The sequence below is a fragment of the Tasmannia lanceolata genome, unplaced genomic scaffold, assembly GCF_043159265.1.
Source record: "Tasmannia lanceolata isolate RefF3 unplaced genomic scaffold, GAP_Taslan_0.1 ptg000013l, whole genome shotgun sequence".
Taxonomy (NCBI): domain Eukaryota; kingdom Viridiplantae; phylum Streptophyta; class Magnoliopsida; order Canellales; family Winteraceae; genus Tasmannia; species Tasmannia lanceolata.
The window spans coordinates 12,284,858-12,308,069 of record NW_027518690.1 but is presented as its reverse complement, the minus strand read 5'-3'; the positions used below and the strand labels follow the sequence as shown (position 1 = coordinate 12,308,069).

The window sequence follows — 23,212 nt, the reverse complement described above, 5'->3', positions numbered from 1 at the left end:
GTATTAGAGCCAAAGGTCCTGAGTTCAAACCTCCCTGAGAGCAAAAGTCCACATGCAATGGCCAACCCACAAGTAGGCCAAGCCAAAGAAAGAGGGGCCACACGTGAGGGGGAGTGTTAAAGTATAAAAGAAACGCCTTCTCCAACAGCTTAAGCTTTTGGAGTAACTGGTTGTTTCACAGAGACGACATCCAGTTCGGAGCTTAAATCCGCAAATTCATCGAGGAAAAGTTGGAATGAAATTGAATAAGAGAAGCTTTGGGATTCGAGAGAAATAGAAAGTTTCCAGTTGTCTCAACTAAAGTCTCAAGTAAAGATGCATTTCCTCGGAGGCATGAACTTTGGGAAATGATATTTGAAACACCAATCGAACATAAAACATGCATCTTCCCTTCTGTTCAAAGTAGAAAAAGATCAAAAGTAAGGTTTCAAAACGATCAATTGAATCGCATCGCAGGGAACGAGAAAAAGAAAAAAATGAAGTAGAGAGAAGAAAATTTAATAATATATATATATATATATATATATATATATATGTGTGTGTGTGTGTGTGTGTGTGTGTGTGTGTTAGAATAAGCTTATGTAGCCTAAGGGCATTATAGTCTTTTCATAATAAATATATATGTGTGTTAGGGCAAGTAGGCTAACACACAACATTTCATTCTCAAATCTCTCTGTTAACATGGTATCAAAGCCCTAGGGTTCCTCGATGCCCTAGGGACCTCCATTGAAGACCTCTTGTCTTCCTCCATTGAAGCTCATGCCCATGCCCTAACTTCTTCTTCCATTGAAGCCCATGCCCCAACTTCTTCTTCCATTGAAGCCCATGCCCATGCCCTAACTTCTTCTTCTTCTTCTTCTTTTTTCTTTCTTCGTCCATCTTCACTGGTTGCTCTCCCCTGGAAAACACAACTCTTCACTGGTTGCCCCCCCTACGCGCCCCCTGGGAAACCCAACTTTTCCCTGTTTGCCCCCCTGGAAAACCCAACTCTTCCCTGTTTGCCCCCCTGCGCATTCTCCCTTCTTTTGTAACATCTTTCCCCATCTTATTTGACCTATAAGGATAACGTTCTTCTCTTCTAGCCGTCGGGTGTTCATGCTTTAAATCTTCCCGTTACATTTCTCACCTTTTTGGTCGCGGCTCCGCTTTGTTACATTTTTCTTTGCTTTCTACTTGATGATTTAAGCTTTGTCTCTATATTTCGTTGTAGTTCCACAAGTATGAGGCATCGTACTTGTTCTTTCGGGGTCCTTCCGGCGGATGTTTGTGGTTTTTCCTTCTGATTGTTTATCTTCGTGGTGATTTGCTTGCCTATATTTGGCTGCCCTTTTCCATGGGTGTCTGTGATTGTTGTGGTGTGTCTTGTCTGGTTTGCTTCACCCACATCCCATTTGAGTTTTGGTGTTTATTATGGCCTTGCCATCAGCTTCTTCCTCCTGTTCATTTCCGGTGTCGGTGACCTCTATGACATCCATTAAATTGGATGGTGCTAATTACCCTGCCTGGAGTCGTTCTGTTCACATCTATCTGCGAGGTCAGGGCAAGTTACGTTTCATCACGATGGATCCTCTGAATCCGAAAGATGCTGGGTATGATAAGTGGAGTCAAGAGGATGCTCAGCTTCAGTCTCTTCTCTGTCAGAGTATGGAACCAAAGATTGCGAGCCACATGCTATTTCTGGATATATCACGGGCAGTTTGGTTGCGTGCTGAGACACTCTATTCTGGCAGCAACAATCTCACGCGGATTACTGATGTTTACAATGACTTCTTTCGTATCTCGCGTGGAGATAAGACTGTCGCTGAGGACTATTCGGATTTTGTTGGTCTTTGTGAGCAGATTGATATTTATCACCCACCATCCACTGACCTTAAGGTCTTGGCTCAACAGAAGAGCTCTGTACTACTCAGTTTTTGGATGGTTTAGGGCCTGAGTTTGTCCCTCTTCGGCAGCAAATCCTTGGGTTAGGCACACTCTCATCTTTGGATGAGATCTTTTCTCGCGTTCAACGCGCTCTACGTATCGATCCAGCTATCTCTGTTGCTGGTGACCAGTCCGCCTTTGCTGCCCAGTCTGGTTCCTTTCGGGGCACTCGTGGTAGGGGTCGTGGTCGCAGTCGTCACAGACAGGGCCGTGGCTTTGGCCGAGATTCAGGGGGAGGCCGTACTTATGGGGGACGTGGCTCACGTTCTTGCAGTCATTGTGACATGGAGGGTCACACTTTTGATTTCTGTTATGATCTCCATCCCGAGCTGCGTCCCGCTCGAGCTGCCCACTTCTCGCTTCTGAGACACCTGCTGCACCTACTCCTGCTACCTCAGACACCATGGTCGTATCTTGGACTGAGTATGAGTCACTTTTGCGCCTACAGGAGAAAGGGAAATAATCGGCTGCTCAACTTGCCACAGAAGGTAGCAACCCATCTTGCTCCCTTAGCCACTCTGCTTCCTGGCTCATTGATTCTGATGCCTCTCATCATATGACTGGTAACAGTACACTTCTTAGTTCATTTACTTCTTGTACTACTACTAAGATAGTCACCTTGGCCAATGGGACTCGATGTCCTATTTTAGGCACTGGGACTGTTACAGCCACATCCCACTTATCTTTATCATCTGTACTCTATGTTCCTACTTTTCCCTGCAATCTTCTTTCTATTAGTTAGGTCATTAATCGCCTTAATTGTTCAGTCACATTTTTTCCGTCTTATTGTGTTTTTCAGAACCTTGCGACTGGGAAGAAGATTGGCTCGGGGCATGAGACAGATGGCCTATACTACCTGGATGATGCTATCACTCCCACGACGTTTAGTACCTCAGCAGATTCCTTTATGTGGCACTGCCGGCTCGGTCATCCTTCTCCTGAGCGTTTGCAGCGTTCTTCAGTTGTTTCTGGTGTTATTAGTCCTTTTCATTGTGAGTCCTGTCAGTATGGAAAACACCATCATGTTTCCTACCCGTCTCGTTCTGTTAGTTGTGTCAGTAGTCCTTTTGAGTTAGTGCATTCTGATGTTTGGGGTCCATGTCGTACTCCGTCTATGTTTGGTGGGAAGTACTTTGTTATTTTTGTTGATGATTTTTCTAGGATGACCTGGCTTTATATAATAAAGGATCGTTCTAAGGTGTTTTCTACATTTTGTTTATTTTATGCTGAAATTACAAATCAATACTCATGTTCCCTTAAATGTTTACGTACTGATAATGCCCGTGAGTAATTTTCTGATCGTCACGATTTTCAAGAGTTTCTTTCTAGGCATGGAATTATTCATCAGTGGTCTTGTGCCCACACTTCACAACAGAATGGTGTTGCAGAGCAGAAAATACGGTATTTTGTAGATATAGCTCGCACCATTCTGTATCAGATACATGTTCCCAAATCTTTTTGGGCTGACGCTATGCTTACAGCCTGCTTTCTAGCTAATCGTCTACCCTCTTCAGTTCTTAGCAATCGGTCCCATTTTTCGGTGTTACAGCCTTCTGGGGATCCGTTTCTGTTACCTCCCAAGATGTTTAGGTGTGTTTGCTTTGTTCAGAATCTCACCCCAAGACTTGATAAATTGGCCCCAAGGGCAATCAAGTGTGTTTTCCTGGGTTATTCACGAACCCAAAAGGGTTACCAATGCTACAGTCCTCAGCTTCGCCGCAAATTTATCAGTGCTGATGTCTCCTTTTTTTAGGATAGTCCCTACTTTCCTGCTTCCTCTTCTTTACCGGTATCTCCTCCTCCGTTGCCATTGCCGGTTCCGGTTCCCAGTTTGCCACCGGATCTGGTTCCAAGATTGCCATCGGATTCGGTTCAGCGTCCCTTCCAGGTATATACTCGCAAGCGTTTTACTACTTCAGTTGAGCCTTCATGTCCTGCCATCTCTTCTCAGCAAGCAGGTCCTTTACCCTCATCCTCTGATGATGCTGCTCAGGTTGATGAATCTTTTGATGCCCCCATTGCGAGCCGTACTCATTCTTGTACCACTCATCACCCTATTTCTGATACGGTAAGTTATGCTCGGTTATCTCCTTCGTATACCACATTTATATCATCTTTGTCATCGATTTCTATTCCTCGCTCTGCTCGAGAGGCTATGCTTGATTCAGGATGGCGAGCAGCTATGGAGGCAGAGATGGATGCTTGCAAAAAACTAGACATGGCAGTTGGCTTCCCTTCCTTCTGGTGCTCAAGTAGTCGGATGTAAGTGGGTGTTCACCATCAAATACCTACCTGATGGCTCTGTTGAGAGGTTAAAAGCCCGTCTTGTTGCAAAGGGCTTTACTCAGACTTATGGGATTGATTATGTTGAGAAATTCTCTCCAGTGGCAAAGATTCCATCCATCCGTGTATTGATTTCTTTGGCAGTGAATCAGTCTTGGCCTCTATATCAGTTGGATATCAAGAATGCGTTCCTCCATGGTGATTTGCAGGAGGTGTATATGGAGCAACCACCAGGGTTTGTTGCTCAGGGGGAGTTGCAGCATACCGTCTGTAAGCTTAGAAAGGCGATTTATGGTCTTAAACAGTCTCCTCGTGCTTGGTTTGGGAGATTCAGTGAGGCTATCCTACGATTTGGTATGAAACAATGTGTTGTAGACCATTCTGTGTTCAACTCTCGAAGCAAGGATGGTTTGATTCTCTATATGTTGATGACATTGTTATTACAAGGAATGACAAAGCAGGAATACAACGCCTCAAAGATTTCCTTCAGAATGAATTCAGCACAAAAGACCATGATGTTCTGAGATACTTCTTAGGCATTGAAGTGGCACATTCACAAAGGAGGCTATCTTTGTCCCAAAGGAAGTATGCTCTTGATATTTTGGAAGAAACAGGTCTTCTGGGGGCAAAACCTGCATAGACTCCTATGAATCCGAATGTCAAGCTTTCACCTGATCAGGGGGAGCCACTAGAAGATGCTGGTCGATCCAGACGGTTAGTAGGACGGTTGATCTATCTCACAGTCACTCGTCCGGACATTGCATATGTTGTTGGTGTGGTTAGCCAGTATATGAGTGCGCCTCAGACATCACATTGGTCAGCTGTGATTCAGATAGTGCAGTATCTGAAGAAAGCTCCCACGAAAGGTCTTCTCTTCAGGAAGCATAACCATTTGAGAATTGAGGGATACTCTGATGCAGACTGGGCCGGATCTCCTACTGACCGGTGATCTATTAATGGCTATTGTACCTTCATAGGTGGAAATCTAGTATCTTAGAAGAGTAAGAAGCAGGACGTTGTGTCACGATCCAGTGCAGAAGCAGAATACTAGACTATGGCTTACACAAGCTGTGAATTAATTTGGCTACGGTCGTTTATGTCAAAGATTGGATTCTGATACTCCTCACCTGCGTCCCTCTACTGTGACAACAAGTCCATCCATTCACATAGCTATGAATCTGGTATTTCACGAACGAACTAAGCATATAGAAGTGGATTGTCACTTTATTCGTCACAGGATTCAGACAGGCCAAATTCAAACCGAGTTCACTCGAACGAATGATCAGATTGCAGACATGTTTACCAAGCCGTTGAATGGAGTTCGATTGAGTGATTTATGTAACAAGCTGGGCATGTATGACATTCATACTCCAGCTTGAGGGGGAGTGTTAGAATAAGCTTATGTAGCCTAAGGGCATTATAGTCTTTTCATATTCTTTTCATAATAAATATATATGTGTGTGCTAGGGCAAGTAGGCTAACACACAACATTTCATTCTCAAATCTCTCTGTTAACAATATATATGAGGAAAAGGATTGTACACTCGAGCGCACCAAGCTTAGGTACGCTCCGAGTCCCCCAAACTCATGTGGACCCACTTTTTTAGAATGGTCCAAAGCATTCATTTGAAAGGCCCTTACATAGATGGGGTATGTACCAAAGATTAGCCCCATAGGATCATCCTACCCCATCCATTTGTGGAGGTCAAAATGGACAGACTCTGTTTGTCCACAAATCTGCCCATTTTTGCCCCCCACTTTTGGAGGGGTTAGGATAATTCAATGGACCTGAATTTTTGTACACATCCTATCTATGATGGGGCCTTGCAAATGAATGGTTTGGATCAGCACAAAAAATGTGGGACCCATGTGATTTGGCACTCGAGCGTACCTAAGCTCGAGTGTACAATCCTTTTCCTCTATATATATATATATATATATATATATATGTATATATATATATATGGGTCCCACATTTGTTTTGGTCATTTAAACCATTCATTTGCAAGGTCCCATCATAGATAGGGTGTGTACCAAAAATTAGCACCATTAAATCATCCTAACCCCTCCAAAACTGGAGGGCAAAATGGGCAGATTTGTGGACAAACAGTGTCTGTCCATTTTGACCTCCACAAATGGATGGGTTAGGATGATCCTATGGAGCTGATTTTTGGTATGCACCCTATCTATGATGGGGCCTTGCAAATGAATGGTTTAGATGACCAAAAAAAATGTGGGACCCATGTGATTTGGCACTCGAGCGTACCTAAGGTTAGGTACACTCGAGCGCACAATCCTTTTCCTCTATATATATATATGGGAATTGCTAGCGTCCATCGCAAAAGGGCTTTCGCGGCAGGTCTGTCTCACGTCAGACTAGCCACCTCGTTGTCTCACGTCAGACTAGCCACCTCTATATATATATATATATATATATATATATATATATATATATATATATATATATATATATATATATATATATATATATATCTATGTGTGTGTGTGTGTGTGTGTGTGTGTGTGATGTTCTCATCTTTAATAAAGTTGATGTGATTCTTCAAATCTTTAACTTGATTTGATAATTTGCATCTACGAAAATGATGGAAATTGAATTATGGTGAAAAATGAATAGAGACTTGCTAAGCACTTTCTTCAGCTTCTTTCTTAGTGTTAGCAGCATTTCCAAATATATTTACAAACCAACTTATGATGATCATATCAACCTCGAATATAAATATCCAAGCTCAGATACCAATTGTACTCATAAGATATGTAACTCTTAAACACAAAAACATAAGATGGAGCTAAGGAGATACACGACCAAGAGCCCCATGTAGAGAACAACACCAAACACAGAAATGGGCACTATAAAATTTGTCTTATCTCTCTTGAACTCTGACTTATACAACTTGTGCTCTTTTGTTGTTCTTTTTCTTTTCTTTGACTCACAGATACTACATATTTATAGACAAAAACAAAATCTTCAACACTTTTTATCCTTTTCAAAGTACCCATTAAACAAATTATTATATTTTCCATAAAAATCTTGGATAACACAACCTACAACTTGGTATTCCCCATAAGTCTATTAGATAACACAACATAGCAATCAGAATACTCTGAAGAACATACAAGGACATTCCTCTTTCCGAGACATCATAAATTGTTATTTATTAATTCCAACACCTGCAACTATTGAGAGGTTTTGAATGCTAGTATCTGTAGCAAGTATAAAGAATAAAGGAGCATGAGTGGAATAAGGAGAAGGAAACTATTTTTATTCAATCTTTAATAAGATGCCCATAATGTTTCCAGCATGCATACATTCAATCTAAGTAGCTGAAACAAGATAACCACTCTCTCCTATATATCTCTTCTCAACTAATAACATTAAATAACATCTAGCTACTTACTCTCCTATCTTTTCTCAGGCAATAACAAAGAGATAAATTCAAATCTACGTAACTACAACATAAGCTGTTTTTTTTTTTTTGAATGGTTACAACATAAGCTGTTATTTACTGATAAGCAACCATATCTCGCTAACAAATAGATAATCATAGAAATACAAGATAAGCAATGCATTAACTCCTCATTGCTTAGTTGTGCCAGCATCCTTCATTCCTAAGGTTGTGTTTGGTTGCACAAAATCTCGGCAGCTGTTGGAATTTTGTTTGAATTTGGGATGTCATTCCTTGTTTGGTAGCCAATATTGCATTGAATTGGGATTGAGCCTCTAGCTCATTGGTAAAAGGACCTCTTCATCAACCAAGAGGTCAGTGGTTTGATCCCAGCTTACCTTCCAAAAAAATATATATTGCATTGAACTCCCTAGAGACTCCTCGGCATGTCTAAGGAAATTATCACATGTTTGTTGTGGTGGAATTCCTTTCTCCTTATAGCTTTCTAACCAAATTCTCTTAAAAAGGTGAAATTTTGCTTGAAAAATCTTGGGAATTGTGCCTTTTTCTCTCTTTCTCTTTGTTCCCCCTTCTCTTTCTTCTCTCTTTATATTGGTAAAGAAACCCCCCCTACTTATTCCCCTACTCTCCGAGTCTATGCCGCGCAATCAACACTATTTACCACTATTCTCCAAGGTAATTCTGGGCAAATCCAATGCTTGTCTCTTCACTGTTGACTTCTTATTCCAACACTCTCTGAGACTGTGTCACAAATCCAAACAAAATCTTAAAGTGTGTTGTGAAGATTTTAAAAATTTTCAAATTCAAGGCTTTGGTGAAGATATCTGCTACATTATCTATTGAAATATAAATCAGATCAATCACGTTGCTTAGGACCTTCTCACAGACAAAGTGATAGTTAATTTCTATAGTACGTGTTGTCACTTTTGATAGTTATGTTATAATTAACCTTTTCTCCACAGCATTCTAGTAATTGAGTTAACCACACACTTTCACACATGGCTAGCATGGCGACTTTATATTCAGCTCAGTAGAAGTTAATGCCACAGCGGGTTGCTTTTTACTTATCCAAGACACACTTCCTAATCCCAAATTGAAACAAAATCCAAATGTTGAACGACATGTGGATGAATCTGTGGATCAATCCGCATCACAATATCCTGATAGCATGATTGGAATTCCATATTTGTATATTTGTAGTATTGCTTCACTAATTGTTCCATTTACATATCTTAAGATACGCTTCACTACGTCAATGTTCAGGTTTCTTAGATTCTACATAAATTGGCTCACAATGGCTACGGGGTAGGCCAAATCTGGACAAAAAATTGTTAGATAGATAAGACTGCCAAATATCTCACAATAAGATCGGGGATCATCTATGACAGTTCCATCATCTTTTGACAAACTATGGTTCACCTCTAACGGCGTTGTCATTGGCTTTGAATCTAGCCTATCAAATTTCATAAGTAGATCTAAAGTGAACTATTTCTGCATGATTAGCACATCATGATCACCTCTTATTAAATTCAACCCCAAGGAAGAATTGAAATTCTACCAAGTCCTTCATCTCAAACTTTTGGGAGAAGGCATTTTAACTCTTCCAATAGTTTCAAGATTACTCCCTGTAATGATAAGATCATCATGTGAGTTTACGTATGTATCCAGGCTAGCCTCTTGGGATCTTCAAATCCTTCTTCTTGATTGACCATATAAAGTTCTTTATCAATTCCGTCATTCAAAAATGTATTTTTCATGTCCATTTAATGAAGTTTTCATTTCTTTGCCGCTACAATTGATATGATAATAAAGACACTTGTCATCTTTGCAACAAACTAAATGTCTCATCATAATCCTCTCCATAGGTTTTAGAGAATCCCCTAGCCATTATCGGGCCTTATAACTTTCGATTTCACCGTCAGATTTATGCTTTATGTTATAAATCGATTTACAAGTGATGGTTTTCTTTCCTTTTAGGAGAGGTACAAGATCCCATGTAGCATTTTTTGTCGATGCCTGCATTTCTTCTTCTTCCATTGCATGTCGCTATCATGGATCATTTGATGCTTCTTCATCATTTTTGTTCATGTGACTTTATGGAATGCATCATGTGCACATAATGCATGTTTGTAACATAATAACATGTAAGTTGTTTTACAAGATACCTTTCACATTCCGAATATCAACACATTTCAGTAGGAGACTTGGATGGGAGGGCAGCTTCCTCATTCGTTGGAGAGAATTCTTAATCTTACTCTCCATCTTCTTCTTGATGCAGTATGAATGGCGTTGAGACTGTAGGCACCACTGTGAATCCTCATCAAAGTCGACATCTTGAACTTGATAAATACGTTTGATTGGATCAAAGCATCAACTTTTTCTGAGCATAATGCACTTTATAGCCTTTTAATAAAGTTTATGATGTGATCCGACCATTGGATCGTTATTTTATTACTTTTGCGCTTGATTATTTTAGTTTATTTGATGGTTATGAGACTTATTTAGTTTTATTTGGTGGACCTAGATGTGGGGAATGTCCACATCATCTAGGACTCACTCTTGAACACTATTTTTCCCCTTTTCCGATTACTTTACTTAGTTTTTCCTATTATGGCCTTGTGCTACTAATATGTTCTTCCTTGTGTTTAGGGGCATGGGAGTCTTTTCCACCTCATTCAAGTGGGCTAGCAAGGGGACCACTAAAAGAGAATATAAAAGGGAGAACTAGTGGAGGAAATGCCCTAACTTTGATTAATTTGTGAAAGAAAGAAAAAAGGAGTTGTCGGCCCTCTCTATCTCCCTCCACGCCCTATAGGGCATCTTCTCCTTCTCTCCCCCATGACTCACGGCCAAGGTGAATTATCTCCCCACCTCTTTCTTCTCTCTCTCTCTCTCTTCTATATGATCTCTCTCCATCTTGCACACTGTTGAGGAAGAGAATGAGAGAAAGTAATTGAGAGTTAGGGAGTCTCCCCCTCACTTATGTATTTATATATAATGAGAAATGTACAAAAGACGGATATGCCCATAGGCATATACATACACTAACACTCCCCCTCAAGCTGGAATGTATATGTCAAACATTCCTAGCTTGCTACAATTATCACTCAATTTAGCTTTGTTCAATGGCTTGGTAAACATATCTAATTGGTCCAACGATCTAGTGAACACTGTGCATATTTCTCCTTGAATTCAGTGCCGAATGAAGTGGCAATCAACCTCGATATGTTTAGTTATCTCATGAAAGACTGGATTTGTGGCAATGTGAATCGCTACCTTGTTCTCGCAATATAACTGAGAAGGAGATGATGGGGAGAAACTGATCTCTGACAAAGAGAGAACGTAACCAAATGAGCTCTCCACTTGTGTGTGCCATAGCTCTAAACTCTGCCTCTGCACTAGATTTGGAGATAACATCTTGTTTCTTACTCCGCCATGACACAAGGTTACCTCCCACAAATGTGCAGTAACCTATGGTAGATCTCCTATCAGTTGGAGATCCTGCCCAATCTGCATCCGTGTACCCTTTTCTCTTCAGATGTCCATGTTTCTTGAATAGCAACCCTCTACCTGGAGCACTTTTTAAATACCGAAGAATCTGACAAACTGCTGCCCAGTGTTAACTGCGAGGTGAACTCATATGTTGGCTGACAGCACCAATAGCAAAGGAGATATCTGGGCGTGTGACTGGAAGGTAGATAAGTTTACCAACCAGCCTCTTGTATCTGCCTGGGTCATCTAACAAGTCTCCCTCTTCAGGTAGTAGCTTCACATTTGCGTCCATGGGAACTGAGGCAGGTTTCACTCTAAGACAACCTGTCTCCTCAAGCAGGTCTAAGACGTATTTCCTCTGTGAGAGAGAAATCCCCTTTGTCGAATATGCAACTTCAAAACCCAAGAAGTATCTAAGACGACCCAAATCCTTGGTAGAGAACTCATCTTCAATTTATGGATCCCAGCTGTATCACTACCACTGATGATGATGTCATCGACATAGACTATCAAGAGTACACACCCAACTGTAGATTGACAACTGAAGACAGAATGATCAATTGCACAATACTTCATACCAAAGCGCATAATGGCATCATTGAGCCTTCCAAACCATGCTCTAGGAGGCTGCTTAAGACCGTAAATGACTTTCTTTAATTGACACACAGAGGATGACATCTTCCCCTGAGCAACATACCTAGGAGGTTGCTCCATGTAAACTTCCTCTGTGAGCTCACCATAAAGAAAAGCATTTTTGACATCCAACTGATGTAAAGGCCAGTCCTGATTAATAGCAAGAGAAAGTAGAACACGCACTGAAGAAATCTTCGCCACAGGAGAAAATGTCTCCCCATAGTCCACCCCAAATGTCTTAGTGTACCCTTTGGCAACCAAGAGCTCCTTAAGGCGCTCAACAGAGCCATTAGTCAAATATTTCACAGTATAGACCCAACGACACCCAACGGGGCGTGCCCAGGAGGCAGTGGAACTAAATCTCAAGTCTGATTTGCTTAAAAGGCATCCATCTAAAGGTCCATAGCAGCGCACCACCCCGGGTGATCAAGTGTTGCAGCCAAGGACTCTGGCAAAGAAACAGAAGATAGGGAGGACACAAAATTGCAGAAAACAGGCGTGAGAGCATCATATGAAACAAAAGACGAAATAGAATGAACAGTACTATGAGACCGAGTGAGGGAGGCAATACCAGAGTCGATAGATACCTCAGATGTGGAAGGATGGGGCTCCTGATGGGTAGGCGATGGCGTTGCTGGAGATGGATGAGCTGCAGAGGTATGACGACGCTAATAGGTCTTCTTAATTAATGGAGCTGGGGGCCGAGAAGGTACCTGTAAGGGAGGAGAGGTATCTAGAATAGGAACCACAGAAGGAGAAGGTAAGGGAGACGATGGAGATGGACAGACTACCGGGTCAGGAAGAACGGAAATCAGCAGAGGAAGATCTAAAGAATGAGAGAGAGGGGTCGTATCCGGAGAGCTCAAAAAGAAGGGCTCAGTCTCGAAGAATGAAACATCCGCCGAGACATAAGATTGACGCAACCAAGGGCTATAACAACGATAACCTTTCTGGGTGCGTGAGTAGGCGAGGAAAATGCATCGTTCAGATTTATGATCTAATTTATCCAAACCAGGTCCAAGATTGTGGACAAAGCAAACTGAAATCCCAAAGGGCAACAGCCAAGAGGGGGGTGAATTGGTGTTTTTAAATTTTTCTATTTGAAAAGCTAGGGCAAGGGAGATTAGCCTAACTAGTTCTAACCCTTGTTCAAGTTATATTCAAAATAGAAGGGAAACAGATTACCAACACCACAAGAGAGGAGAAAGAGTAAGGAGACCACACAATGATTTATAGTGGTTCGGTCACAACTTGACCTACTCCACTACCCAAGTACTTCGCCTTTCCTTGAAATTTTCACCACTATGATGAGACTCATTGACGCCGCCTCACATAGCGTATACAACATTCACCACCTCAACAAGGGGACACACCCTTGTATTACTAATCCACCTCCAAGGATGTTCTTCTTCATTGCACTCCGGCCTTGAAGCAAGAAACTCCTCTTTACAATATCAACAACAAATGAAAGAAGGATGAAGAAAAATGAAAAACACTCAAGCCTCTTGTAGGCATTATACAACTCTCAAAGTTCACACAACTCCCAATGATTGAAACTAAAAGCTTAGGGAGATCCTCTTGGCAAAAATGAATGCAAGTTTGAATGCTCAAGAGATTTGAAGAAGAACCCTTTTGATTTCAAAGAGTAAAGCTCTAGGGTTTGATAAAATGCTCAAAAGGTGAGAAATGAGGGTTTTCTACTTGTTTAAATACCCATAGTTGATTTTAGAAAACCTCAATGGCAAAACCATAATAAAACTGGTGGGGTAGTTGCACCTACCACTGGCAAGTTCAAACGGCTCTTTCGTCGTATCGGCTCGGTCGACAGAGCCACCGCGGTCGCCCACCCTTATCGGGCGCCTACTTTTATTTTCAAAATTTTTATCGCTGCGGTCGCCCGCCGAGGGCTACCTGTTCGAAAAAAAATATTTTGGCTTGAAAACAATATCGCGGTCGACCGAGGGTATCGCGGTCATCCGCGTAGACCAACCTGGATGATTTCTCATATTTGAGAAATCATCCGGCGGTCGACCGAGTTGTCCCGGTCGACCGACCCGATAAATTTCGAGATGCCCTGGAATTCCAGGTAGCATCCCGCGGTCGCCTGGCCTAGCCCGGTTGACTGGCCCTGCTTTAAAACCTTGTTTTAAAATATTTGTGAGAGGGACTTAGGGCCTTGGTCTTTGGGCTTTAAACATGTGTTTTCAAATACATTAATACACTTAGAAAAATAGTTTTAAATATGATTTGAAAACATCAAAACATGCAAACATTAAATACCAAGATGACTCCTATGCATTCTAAACATATAAACCTTGAGTCTTCTTGATCTTCATTCTTCTTGGGTGCTTGCATAAGTCTTCCTTTGTCTTGAGATAGTCTTCAAATACATTCTTGTACTTGTGGCTTCCTTGATTCTTCAATACACTATGCGGCTTGAAGGATAACCACCAAGACTTGACTTTCTCTAGGACTAGCCTTTGTTCTTCTAGCTTCAAGTGTTGACATGAATGAAACATGTCTGAATCACAACACTAGAGAAGCCATTAGCAAACTACAATCAATTTGGGTTTGTTGATCATCAAAACAAGAGAGGGATGTACCATTGGGCTTACACAAACACACCGAATACTCGAGGAGGAAGATGAAATGGCTCATGATGAGGACGTAAAATTGAGAAAAGGGATGAGCCGCCTAGAACCGAGGATGGAAGCAATTGGCCAGATAGTTAGCAATAAGAACTGCATCACCCCAATAAGATTTGGGAACTCACATCTGGAAGAGAAGAGTGCGAGTTCCATCCAAGAATAATCGCATTTTCCGTTCAACGACACCATTCTGTTGAGAGGTGTGAGCATAGGAAGATTGATGTAGTATACCAGAGTGGAAAGAAATTCCTCAAAACCATTGGACTTTGAGAAATATCCCATGGCATTATCAGTGCGAAGGCATTTGACAGTGCAATTAAATTGGTTAGTAATTTCTGAATGAAAAGTATGAAAAACAGAGAATACTTCTGAGCGATCTTTCAGTAAATAAAGCCAACACATACGTGAATATCATCAATAAAAATGACAAAATAACGATGTCCAAAAACAGAGGTAGTCCGCGCGGGACCCCATACATCGGAATGCACTAAATCAAAAGGGTGCGATGCCCGACTAACAGGTCTAGACGGGAAGAACACCCTATTGTGTTTCCCAAGTTCACAGGCCTCGCACGTAAAGAGGGTAACAGAAGAAGAAACTATAGATGTCTATCGCAAACGATCAAGGTTGGGATGTCCAAGACGGCAGTGCCACTGATATGCGTCGCTGGAGCTGTGTAAAATGGAACAAGAAGGGCTACAGTCCAGAAGATAAAGCCCATCTATCTCACGGCCCGAGCCAATCGTCCTCCCAGTCAAGAGATCCTGAAACAACAGTAAGAGGGATAAAATGAGACAGAACAGTGAAGATTTTTAGTAAGCTGACTAACTGAGAGTAAATTAAAGGGTGACTTAGGTACACATAGAACAGAGGACAATGTAAGTCCAACACGAGGAGAAATATCACCAACACCAGAGATAGGAGTGGAGCTCCCATCAGCCAGTGTGATGAACTGATCAGAAAGTGGACGAAATGAACGAAGTGTGGAAGAAGTACCTGTCATATGATTGGAGGCTCCAAAATCAGTGATCCAGGAGCTGGAGCTAGTAAGAAGAGATGCAGGGGAGCTACCTGGCTAAGCAAAAGTCGCAGTCGGGGGATAGTTGGTAGACCTGAGATGTTGTAACTCATCATAGTCAGCACGAGACATAAAAACACCATCAGCCCGAGGCCCAGTGCTGGGCGGAACGGAAGCAGAGGAGGGCTCAGAAGAATCTGGTGCAGCGAGGTGTGCACAGCGGCCAAAACGAGCCTCAGAGGAAGGACGAAGCTCATGGTGCAAAACATAGCAAGTCTCCATATAGTGTCCATCACGACGATAATGCGAGCAATATGGGCACGGTCGGCCACCACGCCCTGCGAGAAGATCACGTCCACCGCCATGACCACCACAGCCAGAGTCACGGCCACAGCCACGGCCATGACCAAAGGTTCCTCCACCCCGAGGAGCACGATCACCTACACCATAGGCAGCAGTGACAGTAATATCAACCGAAGGAGCCAACACAGAGTCACCAAGAATACACTACTGGACATGCAAGTAAACCTTCTGAAGAAAGGGCCTCATGCCATATCCAAATATTTGCTGACGAAGATGCATGTACTCAGGACCCAAAGTCTCGAGAAACTGAACGACACGTATCTGATCACACTGCTGCGCGGCCGTAGTCAAATCAGTGATAAGAGGCATAAGAACATCTAATTGCTGGCAATGGGAAACAAACTGATTGTAGTAGGTCGAGAGAGGAATCTCTCCGCGGCGAAGGTTCATCCACTGAGAATATGTGGAACAAATTTGAGAGAGATTGCCTTTCCTGGAGAAGGTAGTAGTAGCATAATCCCAAATCTGGCGAACAGTGGGAAGGTGTATCATGGTCCCGGAAATCTCAGGGAACATACTCTGCCAGAAGATAGTACGGATAAGGGCATCATCCTGCTCCCACTTATCATAAGTGGGATCACTAGAAGGAGGGGGGTCACGACGAAGAATAGAAATCTTCCCCCTAGCAATGAGATAGGTCTCCACAGCCAATTTTCAATTCAGGTAATTGGAACCATCAAGCCTGACTGTGGTCATAGGAGGAAAAGAACTATCCATCGAAGAAGACGGAGGGTTATAAGAGGAGGAGGATGGGTGAGCCGTAGGAACAGTAGCCACAGGAGGCCGCCCAAGAGAGGGATCCTCAATAACGTGGCTATCCATGAGTAAATAATCAAAGAGAGAATCAACTGACGAAAAAAAACGATGTCGAGACGGAGAGCAGATAAATCAATAATGGAGATCGCGGCTCTGAGGAGAGACAAATGATAAATAGGGCATGAAAGAAACCCTTGCTGACATGATGAAGACACACAGATCTAGGGATATAAGATCGAAGCCGCGAAAAGAAGACGAAAGTATGTAAAAGAGATGTAAGCCATTAGGGGAAGATAGACAGAGAAAGTGAGGCTGCAGAGCAGATTTTCTAGGGTATAGAAATGGTTTTTTTTTTCAAGAGTACTGTAGCAGTTACTGTAGCGGGTACTGTAGCAGGTACTGTAGCGGATACTGTAGTGGCTACTGTAGCGGCTACTGTGGCGGGTTACTGTAGCGGGGAGGGGAGGCGGTTAGGGGAAAGGGAAGAGGGGCAGTGGGAGGAGGAGGAGAAGGGAAGAGAAAGGAAGAGGGTGGGGCGCGGGGATGTTGGGTTGGGGTCAGGGTTAGAGGAGAAGGGAGAAAAGAAGAGGGAGGGTGAGGGGCTGGTATGGGGTCCCTAGGGAATCAAAACCCTAGGGCTCTGATACCATGTTGAGGAAGAGAATGAGAGAAAGAAATTGTTAGTTAGGGAGTCTCCCCCTCACTTATGTATCTATATATAATGATAAATGTACAAAAGACGAATATTCCCATAGGCATATACATACACTAACACACTGTTTTTCCCCTTTTCCTATTAGTTTAGTTAGTTTTTCCTATTATGGCTTTGTGCTACTAATATGTTCTTCCTTGTGTTTAAGGGCATGGGAGTCTTTTCAACCTCATTCAAGTGAGCCAGCAAGGGGACCACTAAAAGAGAATATAAAAGGGAGAACTAGTGGAGAAAATGCTCTAACTTTGATTAATTTGTGAAAGAAAGAAAAAAAGAGTCGTCGGCCCTCTCTATCTCCCTCCACACCCTAGGGCGTCTTCTCCTTCTCTCCCGCATGACTCACGGCCAAGGTAAGTTATCTCCCTACCTCTTTCTTCTCCTTCTCTCCCTCTAATTGTCTCTCTCTCTCTTCTATCGTATCTCTCTCCATCTCCTCACGTCTCTCTTCTCTTTGACTTCTCTCTCTTCTCACTCTCTCTCTCTCTCTCTCTCTCTCTCTCTCTCTCTCTCTCTCTCATCTAGATATACCTTTCATTATCTCCCTCTTCTCTATCTCTTTCTCGCATCCTTATACCTTCTCGCAATTCTCTTTCTCGCACACTCATACCTTCTCCCTATCCTCTTTCTCGCACACTCATACCTTCTCCCTATCCTCTTTCTTGCACCCTCATACCTTCTCCCTATTCTCTTTCTCGTACCCTCATACCTTCTCTCATTCCCTCGAACCCTCTATATGCTCCCCCTACTCATCTTTTCTCCTTCAAATTCTTATCTTGGGAACGACGTTGCTGTCCTGAAATACAGATTGCGCCCACGAGTTTCTCCCACGCCTTCTTGGACCCTTTGCTAGCGTGGATTTGAGGTGCAAAGACTGTTGCATTTTCCGGGCGAGTTTTTTCCTTTATTTTCAGCCCTTGTTGAGCCCTTTAGCACCTGTAGGAACCTTTTAGTTGTCTTGGCCTAGACCACCTTAGGATCATTACCCTTGTTTGGTGTAGATTTGGGCCCTAGATTACTATTTTATTTTGTGGACAGCAATAAATCAGTGCTTAATTTCAGCTATTTGAGCCACACATCTTTGCCTTTTGTGTTATTTAAACCATTATATACAATATCGCTTTTGGTAGCATCTTTTCGTATTGATGTTCTATCTTTAAGGCAAACATAAATTGGTTTCTTTGCTGAAAGTAGTTATTTTTGTTTATTTATTTGCTTTCTGGGACATGATATGGTTATATGAATTCAGAAGAGTGATTCCCATGAGCTCATAAAATTTCCCGTAGGAAGTTGCGAGCCTCCAGGTTTGCACCAGTTTATCTTGATCTTCATTGGTGTATTTCGCATAGGCTATGCTTCTAAACACACATAAATGCCTCACATCCGGTCGGGTCCCACCAATGTTAAGTATCTAACCAATATGCCAAAATTGCTAGAGCTGATGGAACGCGTTAGGCTAGGCTCTTTAAACCACCTTGTCCCATACCTAGGCAGGCCCCAACTTACACACAAGTCCCACGATTGGAACCTCATTCTCATAGAGCAAAAGTGGAAGAAGAAGAAAGGTGGAAACGATTTTTATTCAATCTTTAATAAGATGCTTATAATGTTTGCAGCATACACATGTTCAATCTAAGTAACTGAAACAAGATAACCATGCACTCTCCTATCTTCTCCCAACTAATAACAACAGTTAACATCTATCTACTTACTAACCGTGCACTCCTGTATCTTTTCTTTCTTTCTTTCGTTTTTTTTCTTTTTTTTGAATGGTAGCAATTTTTCATTCCAAATGAAAGGGAGGACCGAGATGGTCAGCCCCCAAAAATATACAATAGCAACATAAAGGGATCAAAGTAAAAACAACAAGGATAATAAAAACAAGATACAACTCAAGGGGGGAGGAAATCAAACATCTCGATTCTCGAGCCCTTCCTTATCTATCCCTATCCTTGCAAGGCTATCCGCCGCACTATTGGAGGATCTTCTAACGTGCTACATTTGCACTCCATCCTAAAATTTGATCTCTGCATATATTCCAATGCATCTAAACAACAACAATTTCCAATATAAAGAAAAGCATATTTCATGAAGAATCACACCACCAAATTCCAAAGGAATTTCACGACCAAGTACTAATCTCATAAACCAAATACCAGGTGCAAAGGAAATCAGTGAAAGAACAAGAGAAAAGCATGAAAGGTGAACATAAGATATCAATGTGAAATCCATTTCATGACTTGACTAAGGTGGATGCATTAACATTAGAAGATGAAAAGTACATAGAAGGATGAAGATGGATACACAGCTAAGGGTAGGTATCAAAGGCTTTGGGAATCAGAACAAGTTTTTCATTAACTAACCTTTCTTAAAACAAGATAAAGATGGAAACATCAAAGCTTGGTAAGAACCAATGCAAAAGAAGCAAGTAAATAAGACAATCAAGATGATGATTCTATAGCTATGCGTATTATTTGTGAGTATCTAATGTTGGTGATAGACAAACATGAATCAATCTATCAATAAGAGACAATCCTCAAAATGCAAGATTAGAAGTTTGAGAAATAATTTGATATGGAAGTGGATGTATAACCAGTCAACTTTACACGGATCTAATATAAGTTTCTTCTGTATAACATTTTTTTAATGGTAACACTTGTCAATTTTACACATAACCAGTCAATTTTTTTCCTTCTGTATAACACTTGAACCAAGTAATGGATAATAACTTCTTAAACTAACAAAAAAAGTGTTAAATTCCTCAAACCATGTTTTCTGAGGGTAAATTTTCCATGGTAGCGGCGACTACAGCTAAAGAAATCACAACGCAAATCTAGACTACACAAAGATCAGCGAAGCCTTTTTGAAAATTAATCAATTCCCCCAAAGAAACAACTCACACAAGTCAATTTTTCTTTGTGCGGATTATATGTTTTAGTTACATAGATGTTATGGTGTAGTTACAAAGCAGTTATTGTAGGATTGTATGTTTTGGATTTGTGAGTGTTAGTTGCTTATTATGTGTCATGTAAGTAGGTAAATGGGTTGGGGATGCACCTTTGTGTTTGTATTTAAGCAGCTGTATTGTAATGAAAAGCTAGAGAATTTGCAATCAAAACAGAAACTTATGTTTAAGGAGAGCCATGGTTCCTCTCGAATTGAACCTTTAATCAACCTCTCTCCCCCTTTTTTTTTTTTTTTTTGGTCCTTTACTTTGTTTATTTGTGATAGGGCCTATTAGGGCATGTAACAAAAAATCCTGTGTGCAAGAAAAAATAAGGAACAACAGATGAACAAAATCCAGGATATAAGTAATAAAGAGAATGATTTTGAATGTACCGTTCGAGCTCCGACGACAAACTCCTTGAGGCGGCAGGAACAATATTTCATGAAGATTAAAATGAAAAAGTGTTAGGAAACAAAGAGAACGAGAATCAAACTGCTTTGCCTGGTGAATTGAATGACAACGGGAGACAGCACTCTTGTACACAGTAATGTCCTTTGCATGAATGTCAACAGGTGTGCTCTCTCTCGTTGTCAATCCATGCCTAGACAAAGCAACAAATTAGGTAAACTAAAATTAAAACAACAAAAAGAAGAATATGAAAAAAACTCAATAAAGAAGAAGAAGAAGAAGATAAGACAAAGAAATTAAGATTTAAGTAAAGAATCACGAAAAGATAATGGAATTAAGAGTTCAGATCTGGTAAAATAACCTCGAATAATCTGAAGAAAATCTAAAGAAAATGAAATTCAAGTAGATGATCATGAAAATATACTGGAATTACGAATTCTGAGTTTAGATCCGGTAAAAGAATTCTCAGAAGTTGCAGATCTTGAACAAAACAAGAACCAAACCCTCATCAAAAGCATAAAAAAAAAAAAAACCTAAAAATCAAATCAGAACTGAACTAAACATAGAAACTCCTCTCTTTCGTGATTTCATCGCAGCTAAAAACTAAAAAAAAAAAAAATTCCAAATTCCAAATTCCCATGACTTCAATAAAGAAAAAATAAACTGAAAACAGTTCTCTTTCGCTAAAAAAAAAAAAAAAAATCAAATAATAAACAGATTTCCACAAGCAAAACAGCAATCTCAGAGAGAAAGAGAGAGAGAGAGAGAAGCAGAAAAAAGAGAGATGTGGATGAAAAAACAAGAGAAACTGTGCTGAAATTAAAGGCAGTCGAGAGAGAGAGAGGGGGGAGGGGGGGGTTAATGGAACAAAGAGCATTAACTTTTTATTGATTGGAGTTATAAGTATAGTCCTTTGAAATTATTTCCTATTTGTCTTGTAAATGACGCTTAAGCGATTTTGGGGATGTCCCAAGTAAAGATTAGGGGGGGGAATATATTATTATTACTTCCCGTGGTCATGACTTTGATTTAAGCATGCCTTTATCTATATGCTTACGTGTCGAAACACTAGGGTAGCTTCGGTTGGGCTTCCAACCCACATGCCGATACTTGTTTTTGTCACGTAGTGCTCGAGAAATGAAAGTCTATTATGAAAATACCCCTAATTTAAAATAAATTACCCACTGTTGTCCTTGTAGTTTGTACAAGTGGTCAAGTGGCCAGTGGGTACTGTACCGGAACGTCCTATCCTCCCGCCTTATGCCTTTTAGTACCCTTTCATATTTTTATAATCCTTTCCTTATGAAAATAGTGGCTTAAATTACCCATTTTTGATAATTGCAAAACAAAACACTGTCTTTTACTACTTAACCACCTGTCAAAGATTTATTACAATTCCCAAAAAACTCTTAGAAGCCAATTAAAAAAAAAGACAAGGTGAGTTTGTGCAGTTATCAAAACATTGTAGTACCAATATCAATAAACCTAGTTTATAACTTATATCTCTATTGATGTTGGCACTACCATGTTTTAATAATTGCACAAACCCACATCTGGTCTTTTCTCTTTTACACAGCTCTAAAACTGAGTTCCCAAACAGCTTGCAGAAGCCAGTTAAAAAAGAAAACACAAGCTGGTTTGTGCAATTATTAAGACATGGTGGTGTCAATATCAGTATCCTTTTATAATTATAGCCGTAAAATTTATTATTTCCCTCTAAATTGTGGAAACAAAATAATTTTCTTAGGTAAAAAATTTCCTCAAATTTTATTTTTCTTACGATCCAAATAGGGCAGTGGGCCCAACTGCATGACATTGGCGTGATCTGGTCTGATCCGAAACCTTTATCAAAGGGTTGGGCATTCTCTTATACAATCATTTTTTGGTGGGGCATACTCTTTATACAATCCTAACCAGGAGTCTGCTTCGTTTGGTTGCCGGAATTTTTTTGGGTCTTGGGACTTTTGTGGAATATCCGCAGGAAACCCATGTTTGGTTGCTGGGTGATTGGGAGCACTCATATCAACTACCACCGAGGAAGTTTCAAGTAAGCGAGGCTGAGAGATCACTCTTCTTATGTATGAGAGCAAGATGTTGCATCTTCTGATAATTGATACATCAAAACGGTGACAGCACCCTACGTAGTATGATTCAGCCAAAACTATATTGCCCGGGTGTTGTTAGTGATGGTCTGTGGAGACTAGCCACATTCATTAACGAGTTATGAGACCTACGCAGGAATAGCATCTTCTCTTTTTTGCTTACCAAAATAACCCCCGCACGAAACCCTACCCTGGAAAAAAAAATACACTCCCAGGAACCAAAAATAAGCTTGCAGAATCAATAGTTGAAGTAACCAAACAAAGTTTTTTTTCCCACCATAGTCCGGTCAACCAAACATGGGATTTTTATTTTACCGGGTTACTTCCAGGGAGTTTTTTTTTTCCACCAATCTCCCTGGGAGTTTTTTGTTCCAAAGAAATCCCAAGAACTAAAAAAATTCCGGCAACCAAACGGCTCAGAAGATTTGGTTTATATTACTTTTGGAAAATGTTAAAAAGAAATTAAATTTACATGTGCCAAATGCCACCGAAGAATACCTTGATC

At 41.0% G+C, this 23,212-nt stretch overlaps 1 long non-coding RNA gene across 2 annotated transcripts in view; it reads right to left on the bottom strand.

Moving 5' to 3' along the window:
* LOC143889800 (uncharacterized) overlaps positions 1-21,450 on the bottom strand; it is a 28,426-nt gene extending 6,976 nt beyond the window's left edge. For both annotated transcript variants that reach the window (XR_013254937.1, XR_013254936.1), the window contains exon 1: positions 20,590-21,450. This is a non-coding gene — a long non-coding RNA (uncharacterized LOC143889800). The remainder of the gene's footprint in view (positions 1-20,589) is intronic.
* Between the last annotated feature and the right edge of the window lie 1,762 nt (positions 21,451-23,212).